Here is a 15,847-nt window from a genome sequence, read left to right as displayed (position 1 = left end):
GAAGAACCCTTGAACATCGGGCTTAATGGTATATTCCACCCAAAATACTTGTACATATACCAAGAAGCCAGTTTAAGGGAAATGTAGACCTAAAAGGATTGTTTAAAGGAATATTTAAACGATTATTTTCATTATTTAATAATCTGTTATCAGTCAGAACCCTGGCAAACTTATTTTCATCAGTTTTTTTAGTGGAAGTCACAAATAAAGGAGCTCTTGGTTTTTCCCGGCGTTAGTGAGTCAAAAGCTGCTGTTTCAACACAGACATGTTCACATGCATCCACAAACCTCTCAGCACTCAAACACCCACAGACAGGAGGCCGGCTGAGCCGAGGCTCGGTGGTGTCCTCAGACCCACGAGTCGGGGAGTCGCTGAACTTGTTGGTCCGGTTTGAAGGCCTCCGTGTGGTCCAGTAGAAGTCCATGTAGTCGGTGTTGGCTTTGAACTGCAGCGACTGGCCGCCATCAGGTGGACCTTCTCGTCCTCGTAGGACTCCTCCTGTAACCTTGAGGGAACCACAGGAACATTCAGTAGCTGTTGGAGTTCTTCCTGTCAGGCTCGTGGTAGAACGGCTCTGAAGAATCTTGTACTTGTCTTATCTGGAACAATCTAACAGCCTAAACTGTTAACAGCAGTGTAAAGAAGCAAACACAGGCATAGATTAGGACTCAAACTAGATTTATTTTAGAAAACAAATCAGCTTAGAGGCATTTGTTCACACGTGGCTGAATAGGAGGCCGTCCAATCAGATTTGAGGTCTTCACTCTGTAGGTTGTTTGTTTGGTGAGACTCTTGGACCTCCATCAGCTGACGTGGATGTTTGATGGTCTTCTTCTCTAGTGCCAGATGATTCATCCATGAATTCAGCAGCTACAGACTGAAATGAAGCTCATGCTGCCGTTATTGAATTCCTGTTCCAGATCAAATGTTCAGAGCTCACCTTGAATGCAGCCATCTGCTGTCTGATAGTTTTTCTCATTGTAGTCTTCAATAAAGTCTTTTTCCTCATGTCAGGATGTGGTGAGACTCTTTCTCAGTCTCTGCAGACGTCCCTCATTGTGCATCTCCAGAGAAGAAACAGAAAAACTGATCACTGCTTCAGCATCACAAACGCTCTCCAGCATTGAGAGTGTTTTAGGAATTCATTCATTGTGTTGTGATCTTTGAAGGAGCAGAAACTTTACAGCTGCCAAAGATATGAGCTCCAATTCTATATGTTTTAGGAAATGAAGTTCATCAAATGAACACTTGATTATTGCTGATAACGCTCATTAAATTACTGAAGAAATCCAACATAAAAAGCTGTAAACTCTCAGGCAGCTTTTGTTAACGTTTGTCTATAATTCTATCATCATGTTCTGGAACCAGGACTCTGCAGAAGTTCCTTCAATCAGATACTTGTGTGTTTCTATTTAAGGCCTCAGGTTTGAACGTACAGCAGAGGATTAGAAAGGAGTTATTTTAATATTCAAATCAGTCCAGTAAATGTTTGGTGTGAAAATTATTAAAATTTTGATTTAGATAGATTTGTGTCAAATAATATTGTAGAGTCTCACTTAAATATATCCAAATGAGTACAGTGTATTTACATTTTATAGAATATTTGATTTCTTAATCTCAATACTGTCGGGTCTGACCCTAAATATTATAATAATAATGTAAATTTTTATAATATTTTAGTGCAGTCATAAACTTTAATCAGCTAAACTTACATAATAAATATCACTGTACAATCTTAACCCGTACATTCATATTATTGAGGTAAATTTACATAAATCCTAATATTCTAGAGTCTTAACTGGAATATTTCTAACATTAATCTTTTTGTATTGAGCTGATAAACAACAATAACCCGACTTTCAGATAATATTTGTCTGTGATTGTGAGACTAAATTCCTCCACATTCTGGAACTGGACTGCATCCCAAAATGGAAACATGGACAGAATTTAACACTCATATATCCATGGCAACGCAAAAGTTTCTGCTTCTTACCAAAGTTCACAACACAAGTAAAGGTTTTAATGTAAAATTTCAGGGATGACTGCTGACCATAAGTATTCTGATCAATACTTCATGATCAATATCAGGACAGATGTTACAACTCCAGCTGTTGCATTAGACTGCAGTTATTCACAGAGAAATTAAAACATCACATTCCTCATAAAAAACTAGATGGGACTTTTATTAAATAAAGTGTTGGTGAATAAACAGTGTAAAAAGTGCACAGCAGCTCCATTAAATCAGGAGATGTGAGACTTCCACAGCATGGATCACCATCTGCTGTGTTGATTCATAGCTGAATGTCAGAATGAACTGAGCTAGAAAAGCTGCTTTGAGCTGCAACATTACGGTCTGACAATCCAACACCATCACAGTTTTCATCTGGTTATGCTGTGAAGTTCAGTTTTTACGTGAATCAATACAGAGATTCTATTATCAACCAAGACTGGAATAAAAATTAGAATGTTATGAGGTTATTAATGCAACTAGATCCTTTCAGATGGAAGGATTTACTTCTAAGTTCTAATTCAAGTTTCAGTTGGAGCACATTGCATTCACAAAGAAAAATAGCGAAACCTTCACAGCAACATTTAATAAACCTAAAGCTTCCCTGTTGGCACATTGGTGGAGTTTGTTACTGAGCATCTGAACCTTAAATCCAGTGAGACGACCATCTTCAGTCGAGGCCAGTCAGAGAACTTCAAGACCTTCCATCAGCTGGACCAGATGTGGCATCATCTCCCTCTGAACATCTGGATGACAGGAGAAAAGACAGAAATCAAACACAGATCACAGAAATACAATTTATTCACTTTCATCATTTTATAAAAGTAGCATGAACTTTATTAAAACTTGACAACATCAGTAATGGAAGTAAATGTTTTTATCTCATGTTGAAGCTAAATTTAAAGTCAATTTTAATGACAGTTTATCCTGAGAGGAGTGAGAATGGAGCTTTTCTTTCCTTTTTAGAATATTCCCTCAAAATATTCTGTTTATTATTGGCTTTAGAAGCATTTTTCTTTACTTATTTATTTTTAGATACCTTAGACCAGGGCTATTCAATTAAAAATTCACTGGGGCCGGATTTTCAGACTAAGAACATGAGCTGGGCCGGACGTTTTTAGCAGAAAGTGAGCAAAGTTAACCATTTAAAATAAACACAAACAGATAACAAAGACACTGGATGTTTATTAACGTATTGCCACATCCAAAAGGACATAAACACAATAGAAGAGTAGTACTTAAACTAAACCTGTGCTGAAATACTGCTTCTTTAAATTTTACATTTCAAACACACAACTTCAACACATTTTGATAGGTAAATATAAGCACAGGTTAAGATGCATATGAACATAAAAACTAAGTGCCGTTTAGAAACACCATCTTTTGTTTTGGTCACATCTCAAAGTGCATTAAAAAGTAACTTGGTTAACAGTAACTTTTCAGAACTTGAGACATTTTTCTTCTTTTGAAATAACAAAAAACAGAGTTTGTCCCTGTCCATATTTGGTCTCATCTGAGACAGTCACATCTTCAGTGCATATAATAAAAAAAAATAAACAATGGGCACAGTGATAGTTACTATCCCTTTGAAATGAAATAAAGCTGACATCAAAGTGCATAATAAAGTGCAACTAAGTGAAATAACTGTCAAAACAAAATGTATTTCTTAAATATTAAACTTATAAGTGAACAGAAAATAGTCACATAAATACATAAAACTACCTTTAGTGTCTGCTACAGCACGCTGCTTTGTTGCATTTACCATGTCTCGAAGACATCTGTGGCGAGAATGTTTGACGTGTCAGACCTGTTTGACAGCAGATGTCACACTCGTCTTAACTTTATCGTCCGTTAAAACTTCATCCACGACAGCCAACATGCAGTCCTTCACAGTTTCTGACTCTGTGAACGGCCTCTTTTTCGTGGCCCTTTCCTGAGCTGTGCAGGTCCGCTTCATTGTAGTACAGCTCCGGTTGTAAGATGCAGTCAAACTCTGAATTATAGCCGCTCTCTCATGACATCCCTCGGGAAAGTTTGTCCGAAACGCAGCATGTTTTTCCAATGTGGTGTCTTCGGACATGATAATCTTTCAGCGCTGCAAAGCACTCGTTGCAGAGTAAACGCATTGGTTTGGCGTTCGGACTTGGTGGTAAATAAATAAATACTTGTCAGTCCACGCAGGATTAAACCGACTGTTTTCCTCGCCGATTTGTCGTTTCAGGATAGAAAAAGACATGCTGCTATTTTCGCCTGTATAGAACTGCTAATGTTAACCTTTCAAACGCGTCTCCTCAACACAATGCATTGTGGGTTAGTTGCTAGGTTACGGTAAGTGTTGCATTCAATGTTCGCAATAATGTTGGAATTTTTGTAAGAACTTGTCGTCTCGAGGGTTGCTTTCGGGACGCATGTGGCCCGCGGGCCGCTAGTTGAATAGGGCTGCTTTAGATGGTTGGAAAGGGGTCATTGGGGGGTGGGCCAGTTGTGAGGGGCCCGCGGGCCGCCAATTGAATAGGCCCGCCTTAGACTAATGCACTTTGCTGGTTTGCAGATAATTTCATGTACAATGACAATAAAGATCTTCTATTATAACATATTTTGCTAAAACAAGAACTGCAATTAACTATCCTTTGAAGGGAAAGATTAGGTCTTCTTCAGGTGGATTAAGAAAATGCTTTCCCTTAAAAAAAAAAAAAAAAAAGCATACAATAAAGTAAATCTCTTCTGCACTGCACACATACTATGCTTTTGTATAACTCTGGATGTCAGAGTAAAGTCAGACAGATCCACTGATCAGCCACAACATTCTGACCACTAACAGCTGAAGAGAACAACATCCATCATCTTGTTCTAATGCAACGTTCTGCTGGGAAACCTTGACGTTCATGTGGATGTTTGACATGTACCACCACCTAAACACTGCAGGACAAACAACCCCCTAGTCTCCATGGCAACAGCAGTCCTTGATGCCAGCTGCCACCCTCAGCAGGACAAACTAAAACAGCTCAGGAGTGGTCCGAGGAACACGACAGAGCTAAGCTGTTCACCTGGGTTCCACACTCCCCACATCCAGATCTGATGGAGCATCTGTGGGATGGTCCAGGATCAGCCTGGTCTAGGTAGGACCCACCCTGCAACCCACAGGATCCACAGAATCCACAGGACATCCCCAGAGGTTCTGATGAACCACTGGGTCAGAGGAGTTTTAGCAGCATAAAGGGACCAACACAGTATTAGTCAGGTGGTCAGAATGTTATACTGTTATATTGTCATGCTGATTATATGATCAGTAAATATTACCATCAATTATAATGTCCACATTGATCAGGAAAAAAAACCCAAAACTATCAGTTCATTCAGAAACTGTGGGGTTAAACCTAAAAACACAGACCTCACCAGCAGTTTGTTTCAAAGCAGAACACCAGCTGGTTTTCACTAAAGTAGCTTTCAAAGCAACAATTAAATGACAGTTTTGTTCTCATTAAGTTCAGAGTCAGCCAAAATAATGTACACACACCAGGAAAAGAAAAACTTTTATAAATATTTCATTTGTATAAGTACTTCTACACATATAGATACCTCTTTCTAAGTTTGATCAAATCACGACAACTCTGTGTCCTGTTGTACGATGTTTTCCTAACAGATGGCGCTACCCTCATGAATGGAGCATCAACAAGTGACGTCTACAACACAACAGAAATGTCTGGAAGCCAGTGGCCACCACTTTGAGCACCTCTTGTAATTGTAGAGGCTAGGGCTGGGCGATATGGCCTAAAAAAAAAATCTCAGATTTTTTCACAAAAAATCCCAATTCACGATTTATCCGACTTTTTTTTTTTTTACCCCCTACCTAATCTCTGCATGACGGAGTCCAGTCTACTTTATGCAAATGAGCTGCAGCCCTTGACGGTTAAACACACCGGATCGTAGCTGGAAATGCGCCGCATGTGGCATGCTGGTCCAGTTGCGTTTCCCGCTGCGATCCAGTGTGTTTACCTGGAGAGGGCTGCAGCTCATTTGCATAAAGTAGACTGACTTCTACTTTATCCAAATTGGAAGTTAGGTAAAGTTGGCAAGATATTCACAGATTCAGACTTCCAGCATCAATAACTCATGAGATATACATTGTAAAACCATAAACAATGCCTCTTTCCCATCGTTGTAAGCTAGACAATGTACTACAAGGCCAGTTTTATCAAAAGTCGCTATCTTTCAAGCTGCAGAAATAACATTGATTTCTATGAGCAGCCGGTGCACTGTAGTGTCACCAAATTTACTGCAGCCATCAATTGTCTCCTGCTGGTCATACTACAACTCTTGGTTTGACACTGAATAAAAAAAATCTGAATTTTAAGGAATTTTTATTATTTTATTAGTCATAAAATTCAATAACTTCATTCTTGTGCTCTGTAGTGTCACCAAATTTACTGGAGCCATTAATTGGCTCCTGCTGGTCATACTACAACTCTTGGTTTGATATTTAACTATTTTTCATGATTTTAAGGATTTTTTTATTAGTAATGAAATTGTTGTTATATATCTCAAATATTTTTTGTTGTAAAAGATAAAAGTGCTCATCCATTTTTTTGGTAGATTGTGGAACATTAATAACCAAAAGTAACTGAATTAAATTTTATTTGGGTTGTTTATTGCCATGTGAAGTTGTGCACACTTTTTAGTGTGCATGCTTGTGTGTGAAGTTTAAGGATTATGAGTAAATTAGCTTTGATGGCTCTTCTCTTGATGTATGTGGTACTATATTTTTAGATCCACAGTGCACCTGTTTGTCCAAATACATGATACTGAATAGTAATGGAACTTGGAATCTTCATCAAAGAGAGGATCAGATAACACCAATATACCAAACTAAACTGTTTAGACTGTCTCCTCAAGTACTGATGATTGGGAAGAAAGAAAATAAGATGCCTTCTTACAAGGCTGCAGTGTTAACTGATTCATTTAAACCATAATGTTAAACAGCTAATAATATTTTCCAAGTTAAGGACTGTATGGACAATACTTGGAAGAAAAAACCTGAAGGTATGATCAGTAGGACCCCTTTGATGGTTGGATGGAGTTTATTTTTTCTGCAGTGTTTAAGAGTGAAGTGACTGAATTTTATTTACTATAAAAAATTCTTTAAAATTCAGATTTTTGATTTATTACCAAACCAAGAGTTGTAGTATGACAATCAGGAGCCAACTGATGGCTCCAGTAAATTTGATGACACTACAGTACATGAGTGAAGTTATTGAATTGTATTACTAATAAAATAATAATAAAATTCATTAAAATTATGAAAGAATGTTTTTATATCAAACCAAGAGTTGTAGTATGACCAGTAGGAGTCATTTGATGGCTCCAGTGATTTTGGTGACAATACAATGTATAAGAGTGAAGTTATTGAATTTTATTACCAATAAAAATTCCTTAAAATTCAGATTTCGTATTGAATATCAAACCAAGGGTTGTACTATGACAGTCAGGAGACAACTAATGGCATCAGCGAGTTTGGTGACACTATAGTACATAAGAGTTAAGTTAATGAATTTTATTACAAATAAAAATTATTTAACATTCAAATTTTGTACTTAATATCAAACCAAGAGTTGTAGTATGACCAGCAGAAGCCAAATGATGGCTCCAGTGATTTTGGTGACACTACAGTAGACAAGAGCGAAGTTATTGAATTTTATGAGTAATAAAAATTCCTTAAAATTCAGATTTTTTATTTAATGTCAAACCAAGAGTTGTAGTATGACCAGCAGGAGACAATTGAAAGCTGCAGTAAATTTGGTGACACTACAGTGCATAAGAGTGAATTTATTGAATTTTATGACTAATTAAATAATAATAAAATAATAAAAAATCCTTAAAATTCAGATTTTGTATTTAGTGTCAAACCAAGAGTTGTAGTATGACCAGCAGGAGACAACTGATGGCTCCAAAAATTTTGGTGACACTACAGTATGTAAGAGTGAAGTTATTGAGTTTTATTATTAATAAAACAATACTAAAACTATGAAAATTCCTTAAAATTCAGATTTTGTATTTAGTGTCAAACCAAGAGTTGTAGTATGACCAGCAGGAGACAACTGAAGGCTGCAGTAAATTTGGTGACACTACAGTGTATAAAAGTCAAGTAATTGAATATTTGTGTAGTGCCTGTCTTCGCTGTTGCAGCGGTTTTGCTATTTGCAGACGGTCCCTGTTCACTCGTTGCACAGCCGGCTGCTCATAGACATCAGTGTTATTTCTGCAGCTTGAAAGACAGCGACTTTTGATAAAACTGGCCTTGCAGCACATTGTCTAGCTTACAACAATGGGAAAGAGGCATTGTTTATGTTTTTACAACGTATATCGCATGAGTTATTGATGCCAGAAGTCCGAATCTGTGAATATCTTGCCAACTTTACCTAACTCAAATTGGATGTTGCGTGCAGAGATTCCACGCATCGTGAAACTGTCCTCAAACTTCTAAACTAGGCGTCGGTGACCTAAAACGAGGACAGATTCAGCTGCTGCACAGATTATTTCTCACCTCAAATGCTTTCACAAATACTTTTCGCTGACGTGTTTTTTGAAATAACAGGGAAAATTTGTGGCCGAGCCGCTGTGTTTATCCAACTTGTCTGCAGGACTGTCCAGCTGAAAGCTCGGTCAGGTGACCACGTAGCGGCCTGCTGTTGCTCAGCGTTGTCATGTGACCATGTTGTGGTCCGCTAGTGAACGCCTGCCGTCGGTGCGATTTTCAGATGCGGTGCGTTGCCGTGCGGGAAAATCGCATCTAGTGGACACGCGCCTTTAGAGCTGCACCGTTCGCCGCCATGTTGTTTGTGTATCAAGCGCGGGGGGGAGGGGGGTGCGCATTCTGAACTACGGGAGCCCAGCAGGCAGGCGTTGGTGGCAGATGTTGATGAGAAAATCGATTTTCATTGAAACAAATCGACATTAAGTACAAACTCGAATTAATCGATAAAATCGATTTACTGCCCAGCCCTAGTAGAGACAACTTTTATTAATCTCGTGATGTCTGAATAAATTTGATATTGAAATATTTATGCAAGTTTTTCTTTTCCTGATGTGTGTAAACATTATTTTGGCTGACTCTGTATAATGGGTTTCTGATAGGTCACTAGGCAACATCTTTTTATAATAATGACAAACATACCTGCATTCTACAGGAGTGATTTTCCTCATGTACAGGTAAAGATGTGTGAGGAGCTTAGAGATGACAGGAGCAGGAGTCATCCTCACTGTTTCAGCTTCCACCTAGAAACAGAAAGACCACAAACATACACACTGATATACTCTCAAACGTTCAACCTCACAGCCTCAAAATATCTGTTTAGGGAGTGTTGTGTTTCTAAATTCTGCTGAAAGCATTGACAGACATTCTCTTACAAGGTTGTGTAAAAAGCAGCCTGTCCTCTGAGCTACTGAGAAATCTTCCTGAACAAAATTTCTATGTGTAAATCAGCTCAACAAAAACTAAAGCCTCAGAGATAACAGGTATCGCAAATTATAAAGAACTTTCTTTGTTAACTCAGACTTTCTGCTTCAACCTCACATAAAAAGGGGAGTTTAACTCGTCAGGTGACTGAAAATGAACGGCTTGTGCAGTTCTAGATCCAAAAGTAGGATGTTTCAACTCATGTTTTACTACAAATACATGCAGTAATAAATAAATACAATGGCTGGTTGTTAGTTTATTCACTATTAATTTCATTTTATATACTGGATTGAACTTGAGCAGTGGAAGAGAGAAGGAATTTAATGAAATTATGGGGATTCAGAGAGGTAATGTTGCACAATGTTAAGTTAAGCGCGGTTTAATTCAAACCAGCTGAATGTTAAACTTCAGTGCAGCTCAACGGGTTTCAGTTAACCTTAAAGAAAAATAACTTTTTTAAAAGCTAAAATACACAGCAGAGAAATACAGGTTGAGAAGGTCATTCTAATAATGACGGACAGCTGTGGCAGCAACTAACACAGGTGGTCAGCGGCAAGTTAGCCACCTGTGTTAATTAGCCCGCTAGCTAACGCGTCCGGACCAACTGCTCAAACACGACAAAACACAACTCTTCACACGTCGCTGACTTAACGCACAACAAAATAACGATACAGGTTAGAAGTATTTGTCTTCTTACCGTGTTTTACTCCAAAAACAAGGTCAACAGCAGCCAGACATGCTACCAGACGTGCTAACTAGTGATGTTACGAAGCGTGTGCCGAGTAATGGAGGGCGCGTGTCCGCGAAGCGCGTATCGAGGCTTGCTTCATTTAGGGGAGGAGCCAAAATGATGACGTTCGAAGCCTCGCAAGCCGGTCATACCGCGTGACTAGTTCAGGAAGTGGTTCGCAAGTTTGACGTGCAATTCAAAATATAAAGGGCAGTGAAACGCAATGGATTCCCTGTTCACATTTGTTGGATTTTTACCTGCTATATCTTTGCATTCAATCGGTTTGAGACACTTTTTTTTATAGAACCAGCCAGAAAGAGAAGATTCTCCCCTTGTCTGGGAACACTTTGACCTGATTTCTCCTAATAAAGTAGGCACATAACAAGTGAAGTGTAATATGAATAACTGTGACAACACCACACACCGCTTGTTCCAATTTCTTTTTTTTTCTGGTATTTTAAAAGGTGAAGTGTCTGTTGTGTTCCAAGGAGCTAGAGAAATATTGTCCAAAAAAAGAAGCCACCTGAATCCCAGCACTGTGGAAAAATTGATATTTTTGAAAAAAAACAAATAAAATGTTGTCCCTACTTTTGTTTTACAGGTTGTCACTGGTACCACACGCAGTCACAAAACAACAAGTAGCAAAAGCACAATAAATTTTATTTATATAGCCCTTATTACAATTAAAAGTATCTAAGCACTTTACAGAAAGCCAGAACCTGACATCAGTCAAGCAGTCAAGCTACAAATCTCTCCCCAATTTGTTTCCATTTCCCCCTCTGTCTCTGCTATCAGGAAAAGCAGACACTATATTAAGTATATTACTTGTTTATTGGCATTATCATTTAAGCACAATTCAAAGCTTCACATAGCAAAGCTAGTGTGTCACTATAGGCACTCTGCCTGTTTTACTTTTATTTGTCCAGTTGATGGCGCAGTAGAGCAAATGAAGCCCCATGAAGCTTCGAACCATGAGTGAAACAATTGGATGGAAAGCCTCAATGCTTCATGAAGCTTCATCCCGCCACCACTAGTGCCGACCATAGATATAGTGATGGCTGATCGAGGCTTTGTTGAAGCTTCGACACTTCATTCAAAACATGGTTCATTACTCGAGGCCTCAATGACACACAGTGCTCGAGTAGGACATCTAGTGGTCAATAATATGAAGTGCAATCAAGACGTGGTCGTTGGTTCATGGATTGTTTTGGATTTGATTCGCCATGCACACATTCCTGTTTGACTACACTAGATGATTGTATGGGTTGTAGTGGACACAAAAATAATATTACTAGTAATAATAATGACAATAACTATTGAAGAGCACGTTTCTTATTTCCCATGTTTGTCTTTATCCCTATATACTCTTTGCTTATATTCTGTGTTATGAAACATTTAAACGGTGCTGCTACATTCATGAGATGCTCTACAAATACAGACTGATGTCATTTTCACATGGGGCTGGTGCAAATAAAGATTTTATGGATTATTATGGATTTTGGCAAAGTATGTCTTGGGGTTTATTGGTAAAGAGGTCAGTAAAGAGGGTGTGCTTATGTAACTGGTTATGAGGTTTTATTGAGAAATAATTTATCAACAGTTTTGGGACCACTGTTCCCTCTAAGCTGCGTGCGATACTTTTGTTTTTGTTGCGCATTTATCATCTATTTTTTTTTTTTGCCATTTTTGAGTTTTTTTTAACTTGAGTCTCGACTCGATCATTTTTCTCAGGAGGTTGGACTTCAGCCTTTGTGCTGGAGGGTTGAACCCTCAGTAACAAGACTTTCAAAGCCTCCAGACCTCCCGAGTCCTCAGGACCTGAGCTTTCACACAGTCTGAGGGCTGAAATTTTCTAAGTCCCACAGTAGTTCTCTGTTAGATTGAACTTCCAGACAGTCCAAGGACTGATATCTTCTAAGTTCCTGAGTACTTCTCTGTTAGTTTGAACCTTCACATAGTCTGAGGACTGAAATCTTAAAAGTTCTTGAGTAGTTCTCTGTTAGTTTGAACCTTCAGACAGTCTGTTAATGTTTCGATTAAATCTTTAAGGTTTTTCTCTTTAAATGTTTTACACCTTTTAATGTTTAATTTTCTTTTTAAATCCTTCATTGTACTTTCAGTGTAATTCCTATTTGAACTTTTATTGTCTTTAAGATATAATTTTCTAATTAAACATTTAATTTTTTAATTAAATGTATTATCTTTTTATTGGATAGGTGTAGTGAGAGACAGAAAACGGGGGAGAAGAGTCAGGGGAAGACTTGCAGCAAAGGGCCACTAGCGGGACTCGAACCCGAGACGCTGCGTCAGGGACCAGCCCCTGTACATGGATCACTCGCTTAACCCATTGAGCTATATGGGCACCCATGTTTTGTCTTTTTAAGGGTTTAATAATCTGATTAAATGTTTTGCATTTTTAAAAATGTTTAACATTCTTCTTGTTTAATTGTATTTTTTAAATGTTTAATGATGGAAAATACTTTATCTGTAATTTCTAATATTTGTATTTTAAAAATTTTGTTTAATTTCATAATGACATGTATTGTATCGTGTTGAATGATCTCATTCCATATTTTGTCTGTTTAATAGAGTTAAACATTAAATTACATTAAATTATATTAAACAGACAAAATATGGAATGAGATCATTCAACACGATACAATACATGTCATTATGAAATTAAACAAAATTTTTAAAATACAAATATTAGAAATTACAGATAAAGTATTTTCCATCATTAAACATTTAAAAAATACAATTAAACAAGAAGAATGTTAAACATTTTTAAAAATGCAAAACATTTAATCAGATTATTAAACCCTTAAAAAGACAAAACATTTAATTAAAAAATTAAATGTTTAATTAGAAAATTACATCATAAAGACAATAAAACTTCAAATAGGAATTAAACAGAAAATACAATGAAGCATTTAAAAAGAAAACTAAACATTAAAAGGTGGTATATGTACATATAATTTAATTGTATTTAATGTTTAACTCTATTAAACAGACAAAATATTGAATTAGATAATTCAACAACATACAATACATGTCATTATGAAATTAAACAAATTTTTTAAAATACAAATATTAAAAATTACAGATAAAATATTTTCCATAATTAAACATTTAAAAAAAACATTAAAGAAGAATATTAAACATTTAAAAAAAATGCAAAACATTTAATTAGATTATTAAACCATTAAAAAGACAAAACATTTAATTAAAAAATTAAATGTTTAATTAGAAAATTACATCTTAAATTTCTTAAATCTTTTTAACAATAAAACTTTTTAAAAGTTTTATTGTATTATTTTTTTTTGTTTGATTTAATTGCTTTTTGTTATGTAGTTTATTTCTTTAATCTTCTTTTCCTGTCAAGATTTTAACCCCAACCTTAAAAATGAAATAAACCCTTAAATCACAATGAAAATACTTCTGTTGTCACAATCATGAGTTAGTCAATTATTCAGTTTATCAATTCAACTTTATTTGTTTAGCACCTTTTACACAGATGACAAAACTAAACAAGCAAAGAGAAAAAACTATGATTAAAACTCAAAAACATTTAAAAAAACAAAAAACAAAAAAAAAAAGATTTAACATGGTAATAAAATATGTTGTGTCCAGGGGATGGGGGGAGTTTATTGAAGTCTTCTTGGGCTCACATGGGAAATCATTTATAATATGGACTTGATATTCAGTCTAAGGAAACTGCAGAGCGACAGAAGAACCAACAATATCTCCTGTTTTCTCCTTTAATGAGTCGACTCTTCTTGTGCTTTCAGACCAAAGAACTACAGACTCTTCACAACCTGCTCAAACTCTTGGTACAGGACCTCACCACACGGGTCAAGAAGGTTTCCATCTCATTTCTACTCTGAAGCTCACCTTCTCCTGCTCAAACTGCTGACAAATGTTTCTGCTGCTCTAAAGTCTGGTCTCCAGAACTTCCTAAAAACTCTCAAAGTCTCTTCTGCTGCAGGTTGCTTTGTAGAACTGTTGCAGAAAACCTCACTAAACCACATGGAGGGGCCTCAAGATAGTCATCCAAATGAAACCGTACAAAAACCAAACTAGCACAACCCAAACGCTAAAGTCTCCTGCAGCCTACCAGAGAACCTCTGAGAACAGAGAATCAGGACAGGAACTCTTACCTTCTGGACAACCAACGTTGGTTCTCAAACAAGAATACAGAATGTGTCTGACCAAAAACCTCTAAAGACACTACAGCCAAGATAAAGACACAACTCAGCTGTACCAAATCCACTAATCACTGCACACATTAGCACCATGTGCTAACTGTGGCTAAAGAACCACATTTACCAAGACAACTATCCAGTACAAAGTCCTAAAACACACCAAGAAACACATTAAAGACGATTTTACTGCTGGAAGCTGCAAGCCAACGCCTAAAGAACAGACTAAAGCAATGGAGCCAAACCCGGTTCTGTGGTGAAGAGAAACAGAGGAAATGTTTGTCTGCAGCCAAATAAAGCAGGAAGACACTGAGCTGCTCAGGTGTTCCTGATAACACCAAGCAGCCACCTGGACAGCCAATAGGAACACAGCTTACTGGAAGTCCAGAGGGCGGGGTTAGTGAAGGAAATTTAGTTTAAAGTTGAAGCAGAAAGTTAACAAAGAAAGTTGAAAACCACCTTCTGATACCTGAAATCTCTGAGTTTTCACACAAAGAACACCTGAACATGTCAAACTGGTTCCATAGTAGAACCATCATTGTAAAAATGTCATAGTATGGTGTGTTGCTCAAAAAACATTAGGACCCGGCTGTCAGGGGACAAACATGTAAGAAACATGAGAACAGAGAGAACCCAACCAGTAGGTCACAGTTTATCATCCCCCAGTCATCTCCTGAAGTCCATATGGTGAGAGACATCAGTATCTGGTTGGTTATTTACCAGAGGATGCTTATAATCATGCTGATGTGGTCTGTACTCTACAGTATTTTAGTGACTCAATAAATGCATAAGTTGTTTTTTTTTAATGCTTTTCAGTTTTTAATAAACATTTAACAGCCTATATGTAATCAATAAATGGCCTTTGTCTATCTTAAGAAAAATTCACTCAGAACTCTGATATGTTAACAGTACTAAATAAATCAATAAATACATGCATACACACAAAAATAGGTTAATACATTAACTGTGTTAAGATAAGATTTAGATTTTTTTAAAAAAAAGTTGTTTATGTTTTTGCAGAATCCAGTATTACTCACTGGTTGGTCATTAGATTTTATTAGTTTGATTTCACTGTTTAAAATGATGCCACCTCTTTTCAGACAGAACCTGTGATAATAAAACAATACAAAATTTTTAGTTCCGTGTTAATAAAGCACTTAAAGCTTTAAGTATGGCTAAATGCTTTTTTCAAAATTAAATATATCACTCCTTAGGTGGTAGTGGCCCCAAGTTCAGTAAAGTTGGAAAGATATTCACAGATTCGGGCTTCCAGCATCAATAACTTGTTAGATATAGGTTGTCAAAACATAAACGGTGCCTCTTTCCCATTGTTGCAAGGCAGACAATGTGCTACAAGCCCAGTTTTATCAAAAGTAGCTGTCTTTCAAGCTACAGGAATAACATTGGTGTCTATGGAGTGAACAGGGTCCGTCTGCAATTTGCAAAACCGCTGCAA

The 15,847-nt window shown here is 37.0% G+C and overlaps 1 long non-coding RNA gene across 2 annotated transcripts; it reads right to left on the bottom strand.

The window, feature by feature from the left end:
* Positions 1-662: 662 nt before the first annotated feature.
* LOC129348124 (uncharacterized) lies at positions 663-10,228 on the bottom strand. Of its 2 annotated transcripts, XR_008600578.1 has the most exons (4): positions 10,160-10,228; positions 9,181-9,281; positions 2,655-2,755; positions 663-1,065 (listed from the first exon to the last, which is right to left on the bottom strand). It is a non-coding gene; the product is annotated as an uncharacterized LOC129348124 (long non-coding RNA). The 2 variants fall into 2 exon arrangements; XR_008600579.1 differs by lacking the exons at positions 9,181-9,281; positions 10,160-10,228 and adding an exon at positions 5,057-5,342.
* Positions 10,229-15,847: the final 5,619 nt, after the last annotated feature.

Source organism: Amphiprion ocellaris, chromosome 3 (assembly GCF_022539595.1).
Source record: "Amphiprion ocellaris isolate individual 3 ecotype Okinawa chromosome 3, ASM2253959v1, whole genome shotgun sequence".
Classification (NCBI taxonomy): domain Eukaryota; kingdom Metazoa; phylum Chordata; class Actinopteri; family Pomacentridae; genus Amphiprion; species Amphiprion ocellaris.
The sequence above is the reverse complement of the archived record's forward strand: the minus strand, read 5'-3'. Positions and strand labels throughout refer to the sequence as shown.